This window comes from Lissotriton helveticus, chromosome 6 (assembly GCF_964261635.1).
Source record: "Lissotriton helveticus chromosome 6, aLisHel1.1, whole genome shotgun sequence".
Classification (NCBI taxonomy): Eukaryota; Metazoa; Chordata; class Amphibia; order Caudata; family Salamandridae; genus Lissotriton; species Lissotriton helveticus.
The window spans coordinates 250,235,135-250,259,166 of record NC_136067.1 but is presented as its reverse complement, the minus strand read 5'-3'; positions in this window follow the sequence as shown (position 1 = coordinate 250,259,166).

Here is a 24,032-nt window from a genome sequence, read left to right as displayed (position 1 = left end):
CAGGGATGTAAAAACCAATGTCTTGCAAAATGTGACACTCAATGCACAAAATGCGACACGCTTGTGTCCAAAGTACATGTGGTTGCGAAAAGGTTCCCAAAACCTATAACAACAAAGAGAACAAAGGCGATGCGATACTCCTGAGACCCTGAGGAGGCTTTGCGACAGCACCGCTGCAAGCAGCAGAGGTTGATGCGCCGGTTCCGATCTGTAAGGGAAGGATGCGATGACTTTGGTTCCGGTGAGTAGGTTTCTTCGGGGGAAGCTTTACGCAAAGGCACGATGCGCCGATCTTGGATGGCACCGATCTTCGGTGCGCCGGCGATGCGCGTTGCAGCATTGACTTCGGGCGCCGCAAACCTTCGATGCGCCACGGGACGGGTTCCTGCGTCGATGTATGCAGCGACTGGATACTTCACGCACCGGCGCGACCCGCAAACTGGTTCTGCGACGACCTTCGCAGCGACAGACTCTTCTTGCACCGGGACGATGCTCGACGCACTCTGCGATGCGGAGACTCTGGACGCTGCAACACTGTCGATCTTGCAACTCGCAAAAGAATGATGCGATGGGTACCAGTTACTCTTGTTCACGCTTTTCTCCTTTTCCAGCTCCCAAAGCACAGCAATGACCTCCAGAGGCCCCAAAACTGGTCAAGCACTCCAAGGTAGGTCAGAACTTCCTCAGCAGAGTTCTGGGGGAGCTGGTGGTGAAGTCCTTTTGTACCTGGGAATTCTTAACAGGGAGCCAGCTCTCCTCAGGCCCTTGGAGATCAGAATCAAAAGAAGGGGATACAGCAAAGTCCTTCCCCTCTCCTTGGCAGCAAAGCAAACCAGCAAGGAGGCAGTCTTCTCCTCTTCAGTTTCTTCCAGTTTTCTCCTTGGAAGAGGTTCCTTCTAGTTCCACAGTGATCTTAAGTTGTAGGTGACTGGGGTCCTCTTCTTATACCCCTCCAAGTCTTTGTCTCCTTTGTGTTCAGTTGGAAAATTCCCCTCCACATCAATGATTTGTTGTGGGTTCACCTGTGAGCACTGTCCCTTTCACCAGGCAGGGGCAGAACCATCAGCCGCTCAGTGGGAGGTTGAGCCGTCTTTGTGCTGGCATAGGCAGAGTCCTCAGCCTGGCCAGCAGGGGGTGGAGCCGGAATTGTGGTACCTTTTGTACCACTTTTGGCCGCCATAGGTATGGCAGGTTATGCTCAGACGTGAGTCCCTTGCTCACGTTGCCACTGGATTCAAGCAAGCCGGGCTGAAGACGGCTGGAATGTCAGAAACCGGTCCTCGGAAGCTTGTTTCCGGTCCAGGGAAGACATGGCTTGGCAGTTCAGGCTGGACTGTTCCCATGAGGCACAGGGTCAGACTGATTTGCATATAGCCATGTCTGAACTGGGGTGGCAGAGTGGGCTAAAGAACGGTGATGGATTAAACCCAGATATTTTGACTGGGTGTGAGTGTTTGATTGATTCAGATGCTCCGTCCATCACCACCCCCTTTTGTACAGCTTTTGGCCGCCATAAGTGTGGCAGGGTATGCTCAGACGTGAGTCCCTTGCTCACTTTGCCACTGGATTCAAGCAAGCCGGGCTGAAGACGGCTGGAATGCCAGAAACAGGTTCTCGGAAGCTTGTTTCCGGTCCAGGGAAGACATGGCTTGGCAGTTCGGGCTGGACTGTTCCCATGAGGCACAGGGTCAGACTGATTTGCATATAGCCATGTCTGAACTGGGGTGGCAGAGTGGGCTAAAGAACGGTGATGGATTAAACCCAGATATTTTGACTGGGTGTGAGTGTTTGATTGATTCAGATGCTCCGTCCATCACCACCCCCTTTTGTACAGCTTTTGGCCGCCATAAGTGTGGCAGGGTATGCTCAGACGTGAGTCCCTTGCTCACTTTGCCACTGGATTCAAGCAAGCCGGGCTGAAGACGGCTGGAATGCCAGAAACAGGTTCTCGGAAGCTTGTTTCCGGTCCAGGGAAGACATGGCTTGGCAGTTCGGGCTGGACTGTTCCCATGAGGCACAGGGTCAGACTGATTTGCATATAGCCATGTCTGAACTGGGGTGGCAGAGTGGGCTAAAGAACGGTGATGGATTAAACCCAGATCTTTTGACCGGGTGTGAGTGTTTGATTGATTCAGAAAAAAAAAATCTGGGGCGCCAAAATAATTGAAAACATATGGACCCGAAGCCTAAGTGTACTGTGATCATAAAAAACTTTATCTGGTGAAAAAATCTCAAACGCTCACTTGTTTACACTAAAACTCAACATGTTTCACTATTTTTGGGGAAGAAAAAATGTTCGCAGGAGATTTTTACATTGTTCGATTTTTGAAAAAAAGATGTTGTTGGAAGCCTTTTGGCTTTAGGCCACAGAAACAAAAGGAATTTTTGAAAAATATATTTCAGATTTTTTTTATAGCTGTTTCCGTTTTTAGACTTCACCTTTCGTTGCACCAGTGTAGCGGATGTTTAACATTGAGCTTGGGAAAAATGCAAAAAAATCAATTTTGTGAATTTTTTTTAGGTTGTGTTATATATCAAATTAAGCCTTTTGTTATGTGGATTCTCAAGCCGGAAAAAGTTTTTAAAAAAAAATGTACCCTCACTCATTTATATGCAACTTTCTCTGGAGGTGTTTTATAGAAGTGGTAAAACGCACAAATTTGGGAATTTATTTTTTGTAAAGTAAAACATTAGTTTGACTTGTTTTCACATTAGGCTGCATAAACAAAAGAAAAAAAACCTCTATGTGTCATTCTCACTTTTTTATGGCACATTTTCTTATTACGCGTACGGTAAAAGCTGCATAGGTGTAATGAGGATTTTAAAAATCAAATAAAACATGGTTTAAAATGTTTTTTCATCTATTTTACAATTGTAGCTTATTATAGACATGCTAAGGATTAATGTGATGCATTATGAGCACAATAGCATAAAAACTCACTTGATTATAAACAAAAATATTTTAAATTGGGTGACCAGATGGCCGGAAATGTAAAATCGCCCAAGTTGGAGTCAATGTTACTTTTATGTACTTTCTCTACATCCTAGAGGCATGTAATTTGGCATCCTGCAGTGGGACATTCCATAGAATGTGTTGCGTGTGCAAATGAAGCTCTATCTAGTATGGATCATGAATTATGGCACAATATATGGGACATATTTGAAAATAATTGAGATTTTTTTATTGAAAACAAGCATTTAATCACTGAAAGATTCTCACCACTTCTGAGCATGGCACAAGCATGAAAATGGACACAGAACAGGGGCATAATGTTTGCTTTATGCTACACTTTGAATTATATTTCCAGGTTGTATGGTTTTAGAACTATGGGACACAATGTAAGGCATACTTTTTGGAATATGTGACGTAATTGAAAAACATCATACATTCAACTTCACATTTAGACTACTTTACAATGTGCCACATACATGGTAATTCACATGGGTAAGTAGCATCACTGTTTTCAGGTCCCTGTAGCCACCAGGACCCCATTGTATAACTCTGGTGATATAAAAAGAGTGGGTAGGGGTCATTTCCAGGCTCTAGGTACATGTCTGACTCCTATTTGTCACATTTCGAGGTGTCTAGTGTCAAACTCATTTTTTCCATTATGGACCCAAGGACCCCATATTATACCTCAGATGACATACCAGGAGTGTCTAAGACCCTTTTCTGGCCTCCAGGGGTGACTTTTTGAAGTTTTTGTGTTTAAGGAGTCAAAGTCACTTCTTCCACCCAGCCCAAGGTGCTCAAAATCGGGTACGATCTCAAGTTTTTCCCTTTGCTGGAAGCTGGAAATAAAACTTTATATAAGACCAAAGGTATATAGATCACATGAAAGCATCAGATCCGACCTTTCTAACAAGTGTATTTATGTCTTGAACACTCAAACAGTGTCTCTGATATCCAGTCTGAGCTATTTGACAAATTAGCAAATCTTGTCAAAAAAAATTTTTTGACAATTTTTGCTAATTTTTAGTATCAACCCTCATAACTGTTTTCAGGTCCCTGTAGCCACCAGGACCTCATTATATATCTCAGGTGATATAACAAGAGAGGCTAGGGCTCATTTCCAGGCTCCAGGTTCATGTCTGACTCCTATTTGTGACATTTCGAGGTGTTTGGTGTCAAACTCATTTTTTCCATTGTAGGCCATAGAGCGCAGTCACATCACATTTCTAGTTCTGGACCCAAGGACCCCATAGTATACCTCAGATGATATAGCAGGAGTATCTAAGACCCATTTCAGGCCTCCGGGGATGACTTTTTGAAGTTTTGGGGTCTAAGGGGGCAAAGTCACTTCTTCCACCCAGCCTAGGTGCTCAAAATTGGGTACGATATCAGGTTTTTCCCTTGGTTGGAAGCTGAAAAAAAACTTCAGATAATAGCAAAGGTAAATAGATCAAATGAAAGCATAAGATCTAACCTTTCTAACAAGTGTATTTATATCTTGTGCACTCAAACGGTGTCTCTGATATCCAGCCCGAGCTATTTGACAAATTAGCAAAACTTGCTAAAAGTGCTCACTATTAGCCAGTTTTGCTAATTTTCAGTATCAACCCTCATGACTGTTTGTGGGTCCCCTTAGCCACCAGGACCCCATAATATATCTCAGGTGATGTAGCAAGAGTGGCTAGGGCTCATTTCCAGCCACCAGGTACATGTCGGACTCCTATTTGTGACATTTCGAGGTGTTTGGTGTCAAACTCATTTTTTCCATTATAGGCCATAGAGCTTAGAGTCACATCACATTTCCAGTTCTGGACCCAAGGACCCCCTAGTATACCTCAGATGACATACCAGGAGTGTCTAAGACCCTTTTCTGCCCTCCAGGGGCGACTTTTTGAAGTTTTTGTGTTTAAGTGGGCAAAGTCACTTCTTCCACCCAGCCCAACGTGCTCAAAATCGGGTACAATCTCATGTTTTTCCCTTGGCTGGAAGCTGGAAATAAAATTTCAGATAATACCAAAGGTAGACAGATCTAATGAAAGCATCAGATCTGGCCTTTCTAACAAGTGTATTTATGTCTTGAACACTCAAAAGGTGTCTCTGATATCCAGTCTGAGTTATTTGACAAATTAGCAAATCTTGTCAAAAAAACTTTTTTTGACAATTTTTGCTAATTTTCGGTATCGACTCTCTTGACAGTTTGTGGGTCCTTGTGGACATCAGGAACCCAAATTATACCTCAGGTGATATAGCAGCAATGTTTGAGACACAATTCTAGCATCCATCCACCTGTTTTAGTCATATTTGTCACATTTTAGTTGTTCAGGGTACAGAGTCACTTCTTCTGCAGAAGGCTATGGTGCTTCATGTGCTCCAAGAGGTCAAAAAAATATATAACACAAAATAATTTAAAAAGTGTATAGATGCAACTGCAGTGTTTGGAATGCTATAAATGTGCAATTGTAGTGTCCTGTGTACCTCCAAAATGAATTTCTAACACCTTTGAAGTGCACCTGGAGCAAAAAATGGCTATGTCCCAAGATGCATCAAAGTGTGAAAAAATGCACAAAAATTGTTTAAAATAAAAACAATTGAGTGTTACAGTGGCTTACTTGCATTATAAAAACACAATGAATGAAATAGAGTGAAACTATAAAAATAAAGTCAGGGGGACATGGTCACGTTTGTGTCCGATGTCGTGGAACTCAGAGCTGGGTAAAAGTTTAGCTTGAGTGCCCTCCCCATGGAGATCAAAAATGTTATTGCATCAAAATCATTTAAAAACTATATAGGTGTAATTGCAGTGTCCTGAATGCTATGTAACTGCATTTGCACTGTTCTGTGTGCCTCCAAAATGAATTTCTAACACTTTTAAAGTCTCCATGAAGTGAAAAATGACTAAGTCCAAAGACATCATTGGTGCATCAAAGTGTTCAAAAATGCTCCAAAATGCATAAAAATCGGAAAAAAACAAGTGCTACAGTGGCCCAATAGCATGCTAAACACATAATGAATGACCCAGAATGAATATATTTACAAATTACTTGGAAAATGCTATTTTAAATTTCAGGGGGACAAGGTCACGGAAGTCATGGAACTCCGAGTGGGGTAAAAGTTCAAACTTTGCCCACCTTATGGAGGTCAAAATTTTCAATGCATCAAAAAAATTTAAAAACGATATAGGTGTGATTCGAGTGTCCTGAATGCTATATAGGTGCATTTGCACTGTTCTGTGTACCTCCAAAATGAATTTCTAACACCTTTGAAGTGCACCTGCAGCAAAAAATGGCTGTGTCCCAAGATGCATCAAAGTGTGAAAAAATGCACAAAAATTGTTTAAAATAAAAACAATTGAGTGTTACAGTGGCTTACTTGCATTATAAACACACAATGAATGAAATAGAGTGAAACTATAAAAATAAAGTCAGGGGGACATGGTCACTTTTTTGTCCGAAGTCGTGGAACTCAGAGCTGGGTAAAATATTTAGCTTGAGTGCCCTCCCCATGGAGGTCAAACATTTTATTGCATCAAAATCATTTAAAAACTATATAGGTGTAATTGCAGTGTCCTGAATGCTATATGACTGCATTTGCACTGTTCTGGGTATTTCCAAAATGAATTTCTAACACTTTTGAAGTCTCCATGAAGTGAAAAATGACCAAGTCCAAAAACTTCACTGGTGCATCGAAGTGTTCGAAAAAGGTCAAAATTTGGTTAAAATTAACAAAACATAGTGCCGCAGTGGCCCAATAGCATGCTAAAGACATAATGAATGACACAGAATGAATAGTTTTACAAAATACTTTGAAAATTCGATTTTCAATTTCAGGGGGACAAGGTCATGGAAGTCATGGAGCTCCGAGCTGGGTAAAAGTTCAGCTTAAGGGCCCTCCTCATGGAGGTCAAAAATTGTATTAAATCAAAATCATTTAAAAACTGTATAGGTGTAATTGCAGTGTCTTGAATGCTATGTAACTGCATTTGCACTGTTCTGTGTGCCTCCAAAATGAATTTCTAACACTTTTGAAGTCTCCATGAAGTGAAAAATGACTAAGTCCAAAGACATCATTGGTGCATCAAAGTGTTCAAAAATGCTCCAAAATGCATACAAATGGGAAAAACAAGTGCTACAGTGGCCCAATATTCTGCTAAACACATAATGAATGACCCAGAATGAATATATTTACAAATTACTTGGAAAATGCTATTTTAAATTTCAGGGGGACAAGGTCACGGAAGTCATGGAACTCGGAGTGGGGTAAATGTTCAAACTTTGCCCCCCCATTTAAAAACGAATAGGTGTGATTGGAGTGTCCTGAATGCTATATAGGTGCATTTGCACTGTTCTGTGTACCTCCAAAATGACTTTCTAACACTTTTGAAGTCTCCATGAAGCAAAAAGTGACTGAGTCCAAAGACCATTTGGAGCATCAAAGTGTTCAAAAACGGTCAAAAATGCATAAAAATGAAAAAAACAAAGTGCTACAGTGGCCCAATAGCAAGCTAAACACACAATGAATGACACAGAAAGATAGTTTTACAAATTACTTGGAAAAATCCATTTTAAATTTCAGGGGGACAAGGTCTCGAAAGTCATGGAACTCCGAGCGGGGTAAAAGTTCAACCTTTCCCCCTTACGGAGGTCAAAATTTTAAACTCATCAAAATGATTTAAAAACTATATAGGTGTGATTGCAGTGTCTTGGAGACATCCCACATGAATTGCAAACACATTAGGAGTATCTCTGATCATATTAATAATTACATTCCTAAAGCTCCACCAGTGCTTCAAAGTGGTCCGAAACGGTCAAAAATGATGGAAAATGAAAAAAAATCATCATTTCCGAGGCTTTATAATATTCCTTAGATAATGTATATCTTCAATTAATTTTAAATCCCTTTATTAAAAAGTTTCTCTTTTGTGCTCCTCTGGTGCAACGGCTCAAGTCTGAGAAGCTGCACCAGTGGAGCAAAAGCTACACTGGTGTAGTTGAAGCTACACTGGTGTAACAGAAGTCAAGCTACCAGTTTGACTCGCGCCCATGTCGGAAAAAAAAACACGTGCTCAATCATAATATTTCGACGCCCTCTTTCATATGCACCCCCCTTTGTGCGCAAAAAAATATTCCGCCACGCCCTTTTTCAGAGAGCTACACCAGTGCAGCTTTTGGAAAAAAGAAAAAAAATTTCTGGGGCGCCAAAATAATTGAAAACATATGGACCCGAAGCCTAAGTGTACTGTGATCATAAAAAACTTTATCTGGTGAAAAAATCTCAAACGCTCACTTGTTTACACTAAAACTCAACATTTTTCACTATTTTTGGGGAAGAAAAAATGTTCGCGGGAGATTTTTACATTGTTCGATTTTTGAAAAAAAGGTGTTGTTGGAAGCCTTTTGACTTTAGGCCACAGAAACAAAAGGAATTTTTGAAAAATATATTTCAGATTTTTTTATAGCTGTTTCCGTTTTTAGACTTCACCTTTCGTTGCACCAGTGTAGCGGATGTTTAACATTGAGCTTGGGAAAAATGCAAAAAAATCAATTTTGTAAATTTTTTTTAGGTTGTGTTATATATCAAATTAAGCCTTTTGTTATGTGGATTCTCAAGCCGGAAAAAGTTTTTAAAAAAAATGTACCCTCACTCATTTATATGCAACTTTCTCTGGAGGTGTTTTATAGAAGTGGTAAAACGCACACATTTGGGAATTTATTGTTTGTAAAGTAAAACATTAGTTTGACTTGTTTTCACATTAGGCTGCATAAACAAAAGAAAAAAAACCTCTATGTGTCATTCTCACTTTTTTATGGCACATTTTCTTATTACGCGTACGGTAAAAGCTGCATAGGTGTAACAATTGTAGCTTATTATAGACATGCTAAGGATTAATGTGATGCATTATGAGCACAATAGCATAAAAACTCACTTGATTATAAACAAAAATAGTTTAAATTGGGTGACCAGATGGCCGGAAATGTAAAATCGCCCAAGTTGGAGTCAATGTTACTTTTATGTACTTTCTCTACATCCTAGAGGCATGTAATTTGGCATTCTGCAGTGGGACATTCCACAGAATGTGTTGCATGTGTAAATGAAGCTCTATCTAGTATGGATCATGAATTATGGCACAATATACGGGTATATTTGAAAATAATTGAGATTTTTTTATTGAAAACAAGCATTTAATCACTGAAAGATTCTCACCACTTCTAAGCATGGCACAAGCATGAAAATGGACACAGAACAGGGGCATAATGTTTGCTTTATGCTACACTTTGAATTATATTTCCAGGTTGTATGGTTTTGGAACTATGGGACAAAATGTAAGGCATACTTTTTGGAAAATGTGACGTAATTGAAAAACATCATACATTCAACTTCACATTTAGACTACTTTACAATGTGCCACATACATGGTAATTCACATGGGTAAGTAGCATCACTGTTTTCAGGTCCCTGTAGCCACCAGGACCCCATTATATAACTCTGGTGATATAAAAAGAGTGGGTAGGGGTCATTTCCAGGCTCTAGGTACATGTCTGACTCCTATTTGTCACATTTCGAGGTGTCTAGTGTCAAACTCATTTTTTCCATTATGGACCCAAGGACCCCATATTATACCTCAGATGACATACCAGGAGTGTCTAAGACCCTTTTCTGGCCTCCAGGGGCGACTTTTTGAAGTTTTTGTGTTTAAGGAGTCAAAGTCACTTCTTCCACCCAGCCCAAGGTGTTCAAAATCGGGTACGATCTCAGGTTTTTCCCTTGGCTGGAAGCTGGAAATAAAACTTTATATAAGACCAAAAGTATATAGATCAAATGAAAGCATCAGATCCGACCTTTCTAACAAGTGTATTTATGTCTTGAACACTCAAACAGTGTCTCTGATATCCAGTCTGAGCTATTTGACAAATTAGCAAATCTTGTCAAAAAACTTTTTTTGACAATTTTTGCTAATTTTCAGTATCAACCCTCATAACTGTTTTCAGGTTCCTGTAGCCACCAGGACCTCATTATATATCTCAGGTGATATAACAAGAGAGGCTAGGGCTCATTTCCTGGCTCCAGGTTCATGTCTGACTCCTATTTGTGACATTTCGAGGTGTTTGGTGTCAAACTCATTTTTTCCATTGTAGGCCATAGAGCGCAGAGTCACATCACATTTCTAGTTCTGGACCCAAGGACCCTATAGTATACCTCAGATGATATAGCAGGAGTATCTATGACCCATTTCAGGCCTCCAGGGATCACTTTTTGAAGTTTTGGGGTCTATGGGGGCAAAGTCACTTCTTCCACCCAGCCTAGGTGCTCAAAATTGGGTATGATATCAGGTTTTTCGCTTGGTTGGAAGCTGAAAAAAAACTTCAGATAATAGCAAAGGTAAATAGATCAAATGAAAGCATAAGATCTGACCTTTCTAACAAGTGTATTTATATCTTGTGCACTCAAACGGTGTCTCTGATATCCAGCCCGAGCTATTTGACAAATTAGCAAAACTTGCTAAAAGTGCTCACTATTAGCCAGTTTTGCTAATTTTCAGTATCAACCCTCATGACTGTTTGTGGGTCCCCTTAGCCACCAGGACCCCATAATATATCTCAGGTGATGTAGCAAGAGTGGCTAGGGCTCATTTCCAGCCTCCAGGTACATGCCGGACTCCTATTTGTGACATTTCGAGGTGTTTGGTGTCAAACTCATTTTTTCCATTATAGGCCATAGAGCTCAGAGTCACATCACATTTCCAGTTCTGGACCCAAGGACCCCCTAGTATACCTCATATGACATACCAGGAGTGTCTAAGACCCTTTTCTGCCCTCCAGGGGCGACTTTTTGAAGTTTTTGTGTTTAAGGGGGCAAAGTCACTTCTTCCACTCAGCCCAACGTGCTCAAAATCGGGTACAATCTCATGTTTTTCCCTTGGCTGGAAGCTGGAATTTTTTTTCAGATAATACCAAAGGTAGACAGATCTAATGAAAGCATCAGATCTGGCCTTTCTAACAAGTGTATTTATGTCTTGAACACTCAAAAGGTGTCTCTGATATTCAGTCTGAGTTATTTGACAAATTAGCAAATCTTGTCAAAAAAACTTTTTTTGACAATTTTTGCTAATTTTCGGTATCGACTCTCTTGACGGTTTGTGGGTCCTTGTGGACATCAGGAACCCAAATTATACCTCAGGTGATATAGCAGCAATGTCTGAGACACAATTCTAGCATCCATCCACCTGTTTTAGTCATATTTGTCACATTTTAGTTGTTCAGGGTACAGAGTCACTTCTTCTGCAGAAGGCTATGGTGCTTCATGTGCTCCAAGAGGTCAAAAAAATATATAACACAAAATAATTTAAAAAGTGTATAGATGCAACTGCAGTGTTTGGAATGCTATAAATGTGCAATTGTAGTGTCCTGTGTACCTCCAAAATGAATTTCTAACACCTTTGAAGTGCACCTGGAGCAAAAAATGGCTATGTCCCAAGATGCATCAAAGTGTGAAAAAATGCACAAAAATTGTTTAAAATCAAAACAATTGAGTGTTACAGTGGCTTACTTGCATTATAAACACACAATGAATTAAATAGAGTGAAAAAATAAAAATAAAGTCAGGGGGACATGGTCACGTTTGTGTCCGATGTCGTGGAACTCAGAGCTGGGTAAAAGTTTAGCTTGAGTGCCCTCCCCATGGAGATCAAATTTTTTTTGCATCAAAATCATTTAAAAACTATATAGGTGTAATTGCAGTGTCCTGAATGCTATGTAACTGCATTTGCACTGTTCTGTGTGCCTCCAAAATGAATTTTAAACACTTTTAAAGTCTCCATGAAGTGAAAAATGACTAAGTCCAAAGACTTCATTGGTGCATCAAAGTGTTCAGAAATGCTCCAAAATGCATAAAAATCGGAAGAAAACAAGTGCTACAGTGGCCCAATAGCATGCTAAACACATAATGAATGACCCAGAATGAATATATTTACAAATTACTTGGAAAATGCTATTTTAAATTTCAGGGGGACAAGGTCACGGAAGTCATGGAACTCCGAGTGGGGTAAAAGTTCAAACTTTGCCCCCCTTATGGAGGTCAAAATTTTCAATGCATCAAAATCATTTAAAAACGATATAGGTGTGATTCGAGTGTCCTGAATGCTACACAGGTGCATTTGCACAGTTCTGTGTACCTCCAAAATGAATTTCTAACACCTTTGAAGTGCACCTGGAGCAAAAAATGGCTGTGTCCCAAGATGCATCAAAGTGTGAAAAAATGCACAAAAATTGTTTAAAATAAAAACAATTGAGTGTTACAGTGGCTTACTTGCATTATAAACACACAATGAATGAAACAGAGTGAAAAAATAAAAATAAAGTCAGGGGGACATGGTCACTTTTTTGTCCGAAGTCGTGGAACTCAGAGCTGGGTAAAATATTTAGCTTGAGTGCCCTCCCCATGGAGGTCAAACATTGTATTGCATCAAAATCATTTAAAAACTATATAGGTGTAATTGCAGTGTCCTGAATGCTATATGACTGCATTTGCACTGTTCTGGGTATTTCCAAAATGAATTTCTAACACTTTTGATGTCTCCATGAAGTGAAAAATGACCAAGTCCAAAAACTTCACTGGTGCATCAAAGTGTTCGAAAAAGGTCAAAATTTGGTTAAAATTAACAAAACATAGTGCCGCAGTGGCCCAATAGCATGCAAAAGACATAATGAATGACACAGAATGAATAGTTTTACAAAATACTTTGAAAATTCGATTTTCAATTTCAGGGGGACAAGGTCATGGAAGTCATGGAACTCCGAGCTGGGTAAAAGTTCAGCTTAAGGGCCCTCCTCATGGAGGTCAAAAATTGTATTACATCAAAATCATTTAAAAACTGTATAGGTGTAATTGCAGTGTATTGAATGCTATGTAACTGCATTTGCACTGTTCTGTGTGCCTCCAAAATGAATTTCCAACACTTTTGAAGTCTCCATGAAGTGAAAAATGACTAAGTCCAAAGACATCATTGGTGCATCAAAGTGTTCAAAAATGCTCCAAAATGCATACAAATGGGAAAAACAAGTGCTACAGTGGCCCAATATTCTGCTAAACACATAATGAATGACCCAGAATGAATATATTTACAAATTACTTGGAAAATGCTATTTTAAATTTCAGGGGGACAAGGTCACGGAAGTCATGGAACTCGGAGTGGGGTAAATGTTCAAACTTTGCCCCCCCATTTAAAAACGAATAGGTGTGATTGGAGTGTCCTGAATGCTATATAGGTGCATTTGCACTGTTCTGTGTACCTCCAAAATGACTTTCTAACACTTTTGAAGTCTCCATGAAGCAAAAAGTGACTAAGTCCAAAGACCATTTGGAGCATCAAAGTGTTCAAAAACGGTCAAAAATGCATACAAATGAAAAAAACAAAGTGCTACAGTGGCCCAATAGCAAGCTAAACACACAATGAATGACACAGAAAGATAGTTTTACAAATTACTTGGAAAAATCCATTTTAAATTTCAGGGGGACAAGGTCTCGAAAGTCATGGAACTCCGAGCGGGGTAAAAGTTCAACCTTTCCCCCTTACGGAGGTCAAAATTTTAAACTCATCAAAATGATTTAAAAACTATATAGGTTTGATTGCAGTGTCTTGGAGACATCCCACATGAATTGCAAACACATTAGGAGTATCTCTGATCATATTAATAATTAAATTCCTAAAGCTCCACCAGTGCTTCAAAGTGGTCCGAAACGGTCAAAAATGATGGAAAATGAAAAAAAATCATCATTTCCGAGGCTTTATAATATTCCTTAGATAATGTATATCTTCAATTAATTTTAAATCCCTTTATTAAAAAGTTTCTCTTTTGTGCTCCTCTGGTGCAACGGCTCAAGTCTGAGAAGCTGCACCAGTGGAGCAAAAGCTACACTGGTGTAGTCGAAGCTACACTGGTGTAACAGAAGTCAAGCTACCAGTTTGACTCGCGCCCATGTCGGAAAAAAAAAATGTGCTCAATCATAATATTTCGACGCCCTCTTTCATATGCACCCCCCTTTGTGCGCAAAAAAATATTCCGCCACGCCCTTTTTCAGAGAGCTACACCAGTGCAGCTTTTGGAAAAAAGAAAAAAAAATTCTGGGGCGCCAAAATAATTGAAAACATATGGACCCGAAGCCTAAGTGTACTGTGATCATAAAAAACTTTATCTGGTGAAAAAATCTCAAACGCTCACTTGTTTACACTAAAACTCAACATTTTTCACTATTTTTGGGGAAGAAAAAATGTTCGCAGGAGATTTTTACATTGTTCGATTTTTGAAAAAAAGGTGTTGTTGGAAGCCTTTTGGCTTTAGGCCACAGAAACAAAAGGAATTTTTGAAAAATATATTTCAGATTTTTTTATAGCTGTTTCCGTTTTTAGACTTCACCTTTCGTTGCACCAGTGTAGCGGATGTTTAACATTGAGCTTGGGAAAAATGCAAAAAAATGAATTTTGTGAATTTTTTTTAGGTTGTGTTATATATCAAATTAAGCCTTTTGTTATGTGGATTCTCAAGCCGGAAAAAGTTTTAAAAAAAAATGTACCCTCACTCATTTATATGCAACTTTCTCTGGAGGTGTTTTATAGAAGTGGTAAAACGCACACATTTGGGAATTTATTGTTTGTAAAGTAAAACATTAGTTTGACTTGTTTTCACATTAGGCTGCATAAACAAAAGAAAAAAAACCTCTATGTGTCATTCTCACTTTTTTATGGCACATTTTCTTATTACGCGTACGGTAAAAGCTGCATAGGTGTAACAATTGTAGCTTATTATAGACATGCTAAGGATTAATGTGATGCATTATGAGCACAATAGCATAAAAACTCACTTGATTATAAACAAAAATAGTTTAAATTGGGTGACCAGATGGCCGGAAATGTAAAATCGCCCAAGTTGGAGTCAATGTTACTTTTATGTACTTTCTCTACATCCTAGAGGCATGTAATTTGGCATCCTGCAGTGGGACATTCCACAGAATGTGTTGCATGTGCAAATGAAGCTCTATCTAGTATGGATCATGAATTATGGCACAATATACGGGTATATTTGAAAATAATTGAGATTTTTTTTATTGAAAACAAGCATTTAATCACTGAAAGATTCTCACCACTTCTAAGCATGGCACAAGCATGAAAATGGACACAGAACAGGGGCATAATGTTTGCTTTATGCTACACTTTGAATTATATTTCCAGGTTGTATGGTTTTAGAACTATGGGACAAAATGTAAGGCATACTTTTTGGAATATGTGACGTAATTGAAAAACATCATACATTCAACTTCACATTTAGACTACTTTACAATGTGCCACATACATGGTAATTCACATGGGTAAGTAGCATCACTGTTTTCAGGTCCCTGTAGCCACCAGGACCCCATTATATAACTCTGGTGATATAAAAAGAGTGGGTAGGGGTCATTTCCAGGCTCTAGGTACATGTCTGACTCCTATTTGTCACATTTCGAGGTGTCTAGTGTCAAACTCATTTTTTCCATTATGGACCCAAGGACCCCATATTATACCTCAGATGACATACCAGGAGTGTCTAAGACCCTTTTCTGGCCTCCAGGGGCGACTTTTTGAAGTTTTATTGTTTAAGGAGTCAAAGTCACTTCTTCCACCCAGCCCAAGGTGTTCAAAATCGGGTACGATCTCAGGTTTTTCCCTTGGCTGGAAGCTGGAAATAAAACTTTATATAAGACCAAAGGTATATAGATCACATGAAAGCATCAGATCCGACCTTTCTAACAAGTGTATTTATGTCTTGAACACTCAAACAGTGTCTCTGATATCCAGTCTGAGATATTTGACAAATTAGCAAATCTTGTCAAAAAACATTTTTTGACAATTTTTGCTAATTTTCAGTATCAACCCTCATAACTGTTTTCAGGTCCCTGTAGCCACCAGGACCTCATTATATATCTCAGGTGATATAACAAGAGAGGCTAGGGCTCATTTCCTGGCTCCAGGTTCATGTCTGACTCCTATTTGTGACATTTCGAGGTATTTGGTGTCAAACTCATTTTTTCCATTGTAGGCCATAGAGCGCAGAGTCACATCACATTTCTAGTTCTGGACCCAAGGACCCTATAGTATACCTCAGATGATATAGCAGGAGTATCTATGACCCATTTCAGGCCTCCAGGGATCACTTTTTGAAGTTTTGGGGTCTAAGGGGGCAAAGTCACTTCTTCCACCCAGCCTAGGTGCTCAAAATTGGGTATGATATCAGGTTTTTCGCTTGGTTGGAAGCTGAAAAAAAACTTCAGATAATAGCAAAGGTAAATAGATCAAATGAAAGCATAAGATCTGACCTTTCTAACAAGTGTATTTATATCTTGTGCACTCAAACGGTGTCTCTGATATCCAGCCCGAGCTATTTGACAAATTAGCAAAACTTGCTAAAAGTGCTCACTATTAGCCAGTTTTGCTAATTTTCAGTATCAACCCTCATGACTGTTTGTGTGTCCCCTTAGCCATCAGGACCCCATAATATATCTCAGGTGATGTAGCAAGAGTGGCTAGGGCTCATTTCCAGCCTCCAGGTACATGCCGGACTCCTATTTGTGACATTTCGAGGTGTTTGGTGTCAAACTCATTTTTTCCATTATAGGCCATTGAGCTCAGAGTCACATCACATTTCCAGTTCTGGACCCAAGGACCCCCTAGTATACCTCACATGACATACCAGGAGTGTCTAAGACCCTTTTCTGCCCTCCAGGGGCGACTTTTTGAAGTTTTTGTGTTTAAGGGGGCAAAGTCACTTCTTCCACTCAGCCCAACGTGCTCAAAATCGGGTACAATCTCATGTTTTTCCCTTGGCTGGAAGCTGGAATTTTTTTTTCAGATAATACCAAAGGTAGACAGATCTAATGAAAGCATCAGATCTGGCCTTTCTAACAAGTGTATTTATGTCTTGAACACTCAAAAGGTGTCTCTGATATCCAGTCTGAGTTATTTGACAAATTAGCAAATCTTGTCAAAAAAACTTTTTTTGACAATTTTTGCTAATTTTCGGTATCGACTCTCTTGACAGTTTGTGGGTCCTTGTGGACATCAGGAACCCAAATTATACCTCAGGTGATATAGCAGCAATGTCTGAGACACAATTCTAGCATCCATCCACCTGTTTTAGTTATATTTGTCACATTTTAGTTGTTCAGGGTACAGAGTCACTTCTTCTGCAGAAGGCTATGGTGCTTCATGTGCTCCAAGAGGTCAAAAAAATTTATAACACAAAACAATTTAAAAACTGTATAGATGCAACTGCAGTGTTTGGAATGCTATAAATGTGCAATTGTAGTGTCCTGTGTACCTCCAAAAGGAATTTCTAACACCTTTGAAGTGCACCTGGAGCAAAAAATGGCTATGTCCCAAGATGCATCAAAGTGTGAAAAAATGCACAAAAATTGTTTAAAATCAAAACAATTGAGTGTTACAGTGGCTTACTTGCATTATAAACACACAATGAATTAAATAGAGTGAAAAAATAAAAATAAAGTCAGGGGGACATGGTCACGTTTGTGTCCGATGTCGTGGAACTCAGAGCTGGGTAAAAGTTTAGCTTGAGTGCCCTCCCCATGGAGATCAAAAATTTTATTGCATCAAAATCATTTAAAAACTATATAGGTGTAATTGCAGTGTCCTGAATGCTATGTAACTGTATTTGCACTGTTCTGTGTGCCTCCAAAATGAATTTCTAACACTTTTAAAGTCTCCATGAAGTGAAAAATGACTAAGTCCAAAGACATCATTGGTGCACCAAAGTGTTAAAAAATGCTCCAAAATGCATAAAAATCGGAAGTAAACAAGTGCTACAGTGGCCCAATAGCATGCTAAACACATAATGAATGACCCAGAATGAATATATTTACAAATTACTTGGAAAATGCTATTTTAAATTTCAGGGGGACAAGGTTACGGAAGTCATGGAACTCCGAGTGGGGTAACAGTTCAAACTTTGCCCCCCCATTTAAAAACAAATAGGTGTGATTGGAGTGTCCTGAATGCTATATAGGTGCATTTGCACTGTTCTGTGTACCTCCAAAATGACTTTCTAACACTTTTGAAGTCTCCATGAAGCAAAAAGAGACTAAGTCCAAAGACCATTTGGAGCATCAAAGTGTTCAAAAACGGTCAAAAATGCATAAAAATGAAAAAAACAAAGTGCTACAGTGGTAACATTGACTCCAACTTGGGCGATTTTACATTTCCGGCCATCTGGTCACCCAATTTAAAATATTTTTGTTTATAATCAAGTGAGTTTTTATGCTATTGTGCTCATAATGCATCACATTAATCCTTAGCATGTCTATAATAAGCTACAATTGTAAAATAGATGAAAAAACATTTTAAACCATGTTTTATTTTTATTTTTAAAATCCTCATTGAAATAGACTTGTTACACCTATGCAGCTTTTACCGTACACGTAATAAGAAAATGTGCCATAAAAAAGTGAGAATGACACATAGAGGTTTTTTTTCTTTTGTTTATGCAGCCTAATGTGAAAACAAGTCAAACTAATGTTTTACTTTACAAAAAAGAAATTCCCAAATTTGTGCGTTTTACCACTTCTATAAAACACCTCCAGAGAAAGTTGCATATAAATGAGTGAGGGTACATTTTTTTTAAAAACTTTTTCCGGCTTGAGAATCCACATAACAAAAGGCTTAATTTGATATATAACACAACCTAAAAAAAATTCACAAAATTGATTTTTTTGCACTTTTCCCAAGCTCAATGTTAAACATCCGCTACACTGGTGCAACGAAAGGTGAAGTCTAAAAACGCAAACAGCTATAAAAAAAATCTGAAATATATTTTTCAAAACTTCCTTTTGTTTCTGTGGCCTAAAGCCAAAAGGCTTCCAACAACACCTTTTTTTCAAAAATCGAACAATGTAAAAATCTCCTTCGAACATTTTTTCTTCCCCAAAAATAGTGAAAAATGTTGAGTTTTAGTGTAAACAAGTGAGCGTTTGAGAGTTTTTCACCAGATAAAGTTTTTTATGATCACAGTACACTTAGGCTTCGGGTCCATATGTTTTCAATTATTTTGGCGCCCCAGAATTTTTTTTTCTTTTTTCCAACAGCTGCACTGGTGTAGCTCTCTGAAAAAGGGCGTGGCGGAATATTTTTTTGCGCACAAAGGGGGGTGCATATGAAAGAGGGCGTCGAAATATTATGATTGAGCACGTTTTTTTTTTCCGACATGGTAGCTTCGACTACACCAGTGTAGCTTTTGCTCCACTGGTGCAGCTTCTCAGACTTGAGCCGTTGCACCAGTGGAGCACAAAAGAGAAACTTTTCAATAAAGGGATTTAAAATTAATTGAAGATATACATTATCTAAGGAATATTATAAATCCTCTGAAATGATGATTTTTTTTCATTTTCCATCATTTCTGAGCGTTTCGGACCACTTTGAAGCACTGGTGGAGCTTTAGGAATTTAATTATTAATATGATCAGAGATACTCCTAATGTGTTTACAATTCATGTGGGATGTCTCCAAGACACTGCAATCACACCTATATAGTTTTTAAATCATTTTGATGAATTTAAAATTTTGACCTCCGTAAGGGGGAAAGGTTGAACTTTTACCCCACTTGGAGTTCCATGACTTTCGAGACCTTGTCCCCCTGAAATTTAAAATGGATTTTTCCAAGTAATTTGTAAAACTATCTTTCTGTGTCATTCATTGTGTGTTTAGCTTGCTATTGGGCCACTGTAGCACTTGTTTTTCCCATTTGTATGCATTTTGGAGCATTTTTGAACACTTTGATGCACCAATGATGTCTTTGGACTTATTCAGTTTTCACTTCATGGAGACTTCAAAAGTGTTAGAAATTCGTTTTGGAGGCACACAGAACAGTGCAAATGCAGTTACATAGCATTCAGGACACTGCAATTACACCTATACAGTTTTTAAATGATTTTGATTTAATACAATTTTTGACCTCCATGAGGAGGGCCCTTAAGCCGAACTTTTACCCAGCTCGGAGTTCCATGACTTCCATGACCTTGTCCCCCTGAAATTGAAAATCGAATTTTCAAAGTATTTTGTAAACCTATTCATTCTGTGTCCTTCATTATGTCTTTAGCATGCTATTGGGCCACTGCGGCACTATGTTTTGTTAATTTTAACCAAATTTTGACCTATTTTGAACACTTTGATGCACCAGTGAAGTTTTTGAACTTGTTCATTTTTCACTTCATGGAGACTTCAACAGTGTTAGAAATTCATTTTGGAAATACCCAGAACAGTGCAAATGCAGTCATATAGCATTCATGACACTGCAATTACACCTCTATAGTTTTTAAATGATTTTGATGCAATAAAATGTTTGACCTCCATGGGGAAGGCACTCAAGCTAAATATTTTACCCAGCTCCGAATTCCGCGACTTCGGACAAAAAAGTGACCATGTCCCCCTGACTTTATTTTTATTTTTTTCACTCTGTTTCATTCATTGTGTGTTTATAATGCAAGTAAGCCACTGTAACACTCAATTGGTTTTTTTTAAACAATTTTTGTGCATTTTTTTACACTTTGATGCATCTTGGGACACAGCCATTTTTTGCTCCAGGTGCATTTCAAAGGTGTTAGAAATTCATTTTGGAGGTACACAGAACAGTGCAAATGCACCTATATAGCATTCAGGACACTCGAATCACACCTATATCGTTTTTAAATGATTTTGATGAATTGAAAATTTTGACCTCCATAAGGGGGGCAAAGTTTGAACTTTTACCCCACTCGGAGTTCCATGACTTCCGTGACCTTGTCCCCCTGAAATTTAAAATAGCATTTTCCAAGTAATTTGTAAATATATTCATTCTGGGTCATTCATTATGTGTTTAGCATGCTATTGGGCCACTGTAGCACTTGTTTACTTCCGATTTTTATGCATTTTGGAGCATTTTTTAACACTTTGATGCACCAATAATGTCTTTGGACTTAGTCATTTTTCACTTCATGGAGACTTTAAAAGTGTTAGAAATTCATTTTGGAGGCACACAGAACAGTGCAAATGTGGTTACATATCATTCAGGACACTGCAATTACACCTATATAGTTTTTAAATGATTTTGATGCAATAACATTTTTGATCTCCATGGGGAGGGCACTCAAGCTAAACTTTTACCCAGCTCTGAGTTCCACGACATCGGACACAAACGTGACCATGTCCCCCTGACTTTATTTTTATTTTTTCACTCTATTTCATTCATTGTGTGTTTATAATGCAAGTAAGCCACTGTAACACTCAATTGTTTTTATTTTAAACAATTTTTGTGCATTTTTTCACACTTTGATGCATCTTGGGACATAGCCATTTTTTGCTCCAGGTGCACTTCAAAGGTGTTAGAAATTCATTTTGGAGGTACACAGGACACTACAATTGCACATTTATAGCATTCCAAACACTGCAGTTGCATCTATACACTTTTTTAATTTATTTTGTGTTATACATTTTTTTGACCTCTTGGAGCACATGAAGCACCATAGCCTTCTGCAGAAGAAGTGACTCTGTACCCTGAACAACTAAAATGTGACAAATATAACTAAAACAGGTGGATGGATGCTAGAATTGTGTCTCAGACATTGCTGCTATATCACCTGAGGTATAATTTGGGTTCCTGATGTCCACAAGGACCCACAAACTGTCAAGAGAGTCGATACCGAAAATTAGCAAAAATTGTCAAAAAAAGTTTTTTTGACAAGATTTGCTAATTTGTCAAATAACTCAGACTGGATATCAGAGACACCTTTTGAGTGTTCAAGACATAAATACACTTGTTAGAAAGGCCAGATCTGATGCTTTCATTAGATCTGTCTACCTTTGGTATTATCTGAAATTTTTTTTCCAGCCTCCAGCCAAGGGAAAAACATGAGATTGTACCCGATTTTGAGCACGTTGTGCTGGGTGGAAGAAGTGACTTTGCCCCCTTAAACACAAAAACTTCAAAAAGTCGCCCCTGGAGGGCAGAAAAGGGTCTTATACACTCCTGGTATGTCATCTGAGGTATACTAGGGGGTCCTTGGGTCCAGAACTGGAAATGTGATGTGACTCTGAGCTCTATGGCCTATAATGGAAAAAATGAGTTTGACACCAAACACCTCGAAATGTCACAAATAGGAGTCCGACATTTTATTTATTTATTTATTTATTTTAACATTTGTAAAGCGCGACACGAAGGCCCATGGGCATCTCGACGCTGAGTAACTGCAATGTTTGGCCAACAAGGGGGTCAGGAGATCATTGATTAAAAAGCCAAGTTTTGAGGTTTTTTCGGAAAGACCATAAGGAAGTGCTGGACTTAATCGAATGAGGCAGAGTGTTCCATAGTTTTGGAGCAGCAACAAGGAATCTTCTGTCACCCCAGTTGACAGATTTAGTTCGGGGGATCACCAAGTCCAGGGAACTGGAAGAGCGCAGTGCTCTGGATGGGCAGTAAAGGGTAAGGTTCTGAGTGAAGAACGCTGGGGCAGCGTTGTGTAGAGCCTTATATACCAGGCATAAGGTTTTAAACTTAATCCTCTTCCTCACCGGAAGCCAATGGAGTTGTTTTATGGTGGGTGAAACCGGGTGGAATTTAGGGATTCGTCCTAAGAGCCTGGCGGCCGCGTTCTGTATAGACTGCATTTTTGTTAACACTCTCTCCTGGGCCCCTAGAAACAAAGCGTTACAATAATCTAGGGTGGAGAGCACCAGGGAGCTTACCAGCGTTTTCGCCATGTTTTCAGGTAAGAAGGGCAGAATTTTTTTGATGAGCCTAAGTTTATGAAAGGCTGAGGAGGATATCTGGTTGGCGTGTGGAAGGAAGTTCAGGCGGTTGTCGAACATGACTCCCAGGTTCCTCACTTTGTCGACCGGGACTGGGGGCTGGCCCATGGATGACGGCCACCAAATGGGGGACCACTCCGGAGAGAGATTGCCAAAAAGTACCACCTCCGATTTATCGGAGTTTAACTTCAGACAATTGTGTGACATCCAGTTCCCGATAGCCGACATACCCTGGTTGAACATGTTTGTTTTCTGAAGCCCATCATTTTTTACGGCTAGGACCAATTGAGTGTCATCAGCGTATGAAGTGAGGCTCATCCCGTGTGCCCTGATGACATTAGCAAGGTCCGACACATAAATGTTAAATAGTGTCGGACTGAGGGATGAGCCTTGGGGAACTCCACACGGTAGTGACAGGGGAGAGGATTCAAAAGGTCCCACAGTAACGACCTGGGTCCTGTTGGCCAAGAAAGAGGCCAGTAGATTTTTGGCGTTACCTTGAATGCCTATGCTCTCGACACGGTCGACCAAGGTGGTGTGGTCGACCGTGTCAAAGGCCGCCGACAGGTCTAATAATATCAGGACGGCGGTGCCTCCCGCATCCCGGATGGATCTGATGTCGTCCGCCGCTTTAACCAAGGCCGTCTCGGTTCCGTGGAAGCGACGGAAGCCAAACTGAGATTCATCTAGGCATTTGTTATCCTCGATGAAGGAGGAGAGTTGGGCATTCATAATTTTTTCCACTATTTTAGCTAGTAGTGGGAGACTGGCAATGGGGCGGTAGCTTTTGAGTTCTTCTTTATCGAGGGTGGGTTTTTTGAGCAACGGTTTTATTAGGGTTTTCTTTAGTGACTCGGGGTAGATGCCAGTATTAAACATGGAGTTGCAGATATTGGTTATAGAGGGTAAGACTGCATCCATGATAGGTCTCAAGACCTTCAAGGGACATGGGTCGAGAGCCGATCCCGATTTGATGGTGGATATTGTTTTTAGCACCTCCGGACACGTGACCTCGCAAAACTGCGAGAGAATGGGTCCTTCGAGTTGAATTGATGGCCTGTGGGGGAGAGTAACGTTATTGGCGAAAACCCTGTAAATGTCATCAACTTTGCTGAAGAAGAACTCTGATAAAGCGTCGCAAAGGGTTTGAGACGGGGGAGGTGTGAGATCCACAGAGAAACCCGCTAGTTGTTTGGTGGTCTCATATAGGCATTTATTGGAATTTTGGGCGGTTTCAATTTTATTGCAGTAGTACTTTTTTTTT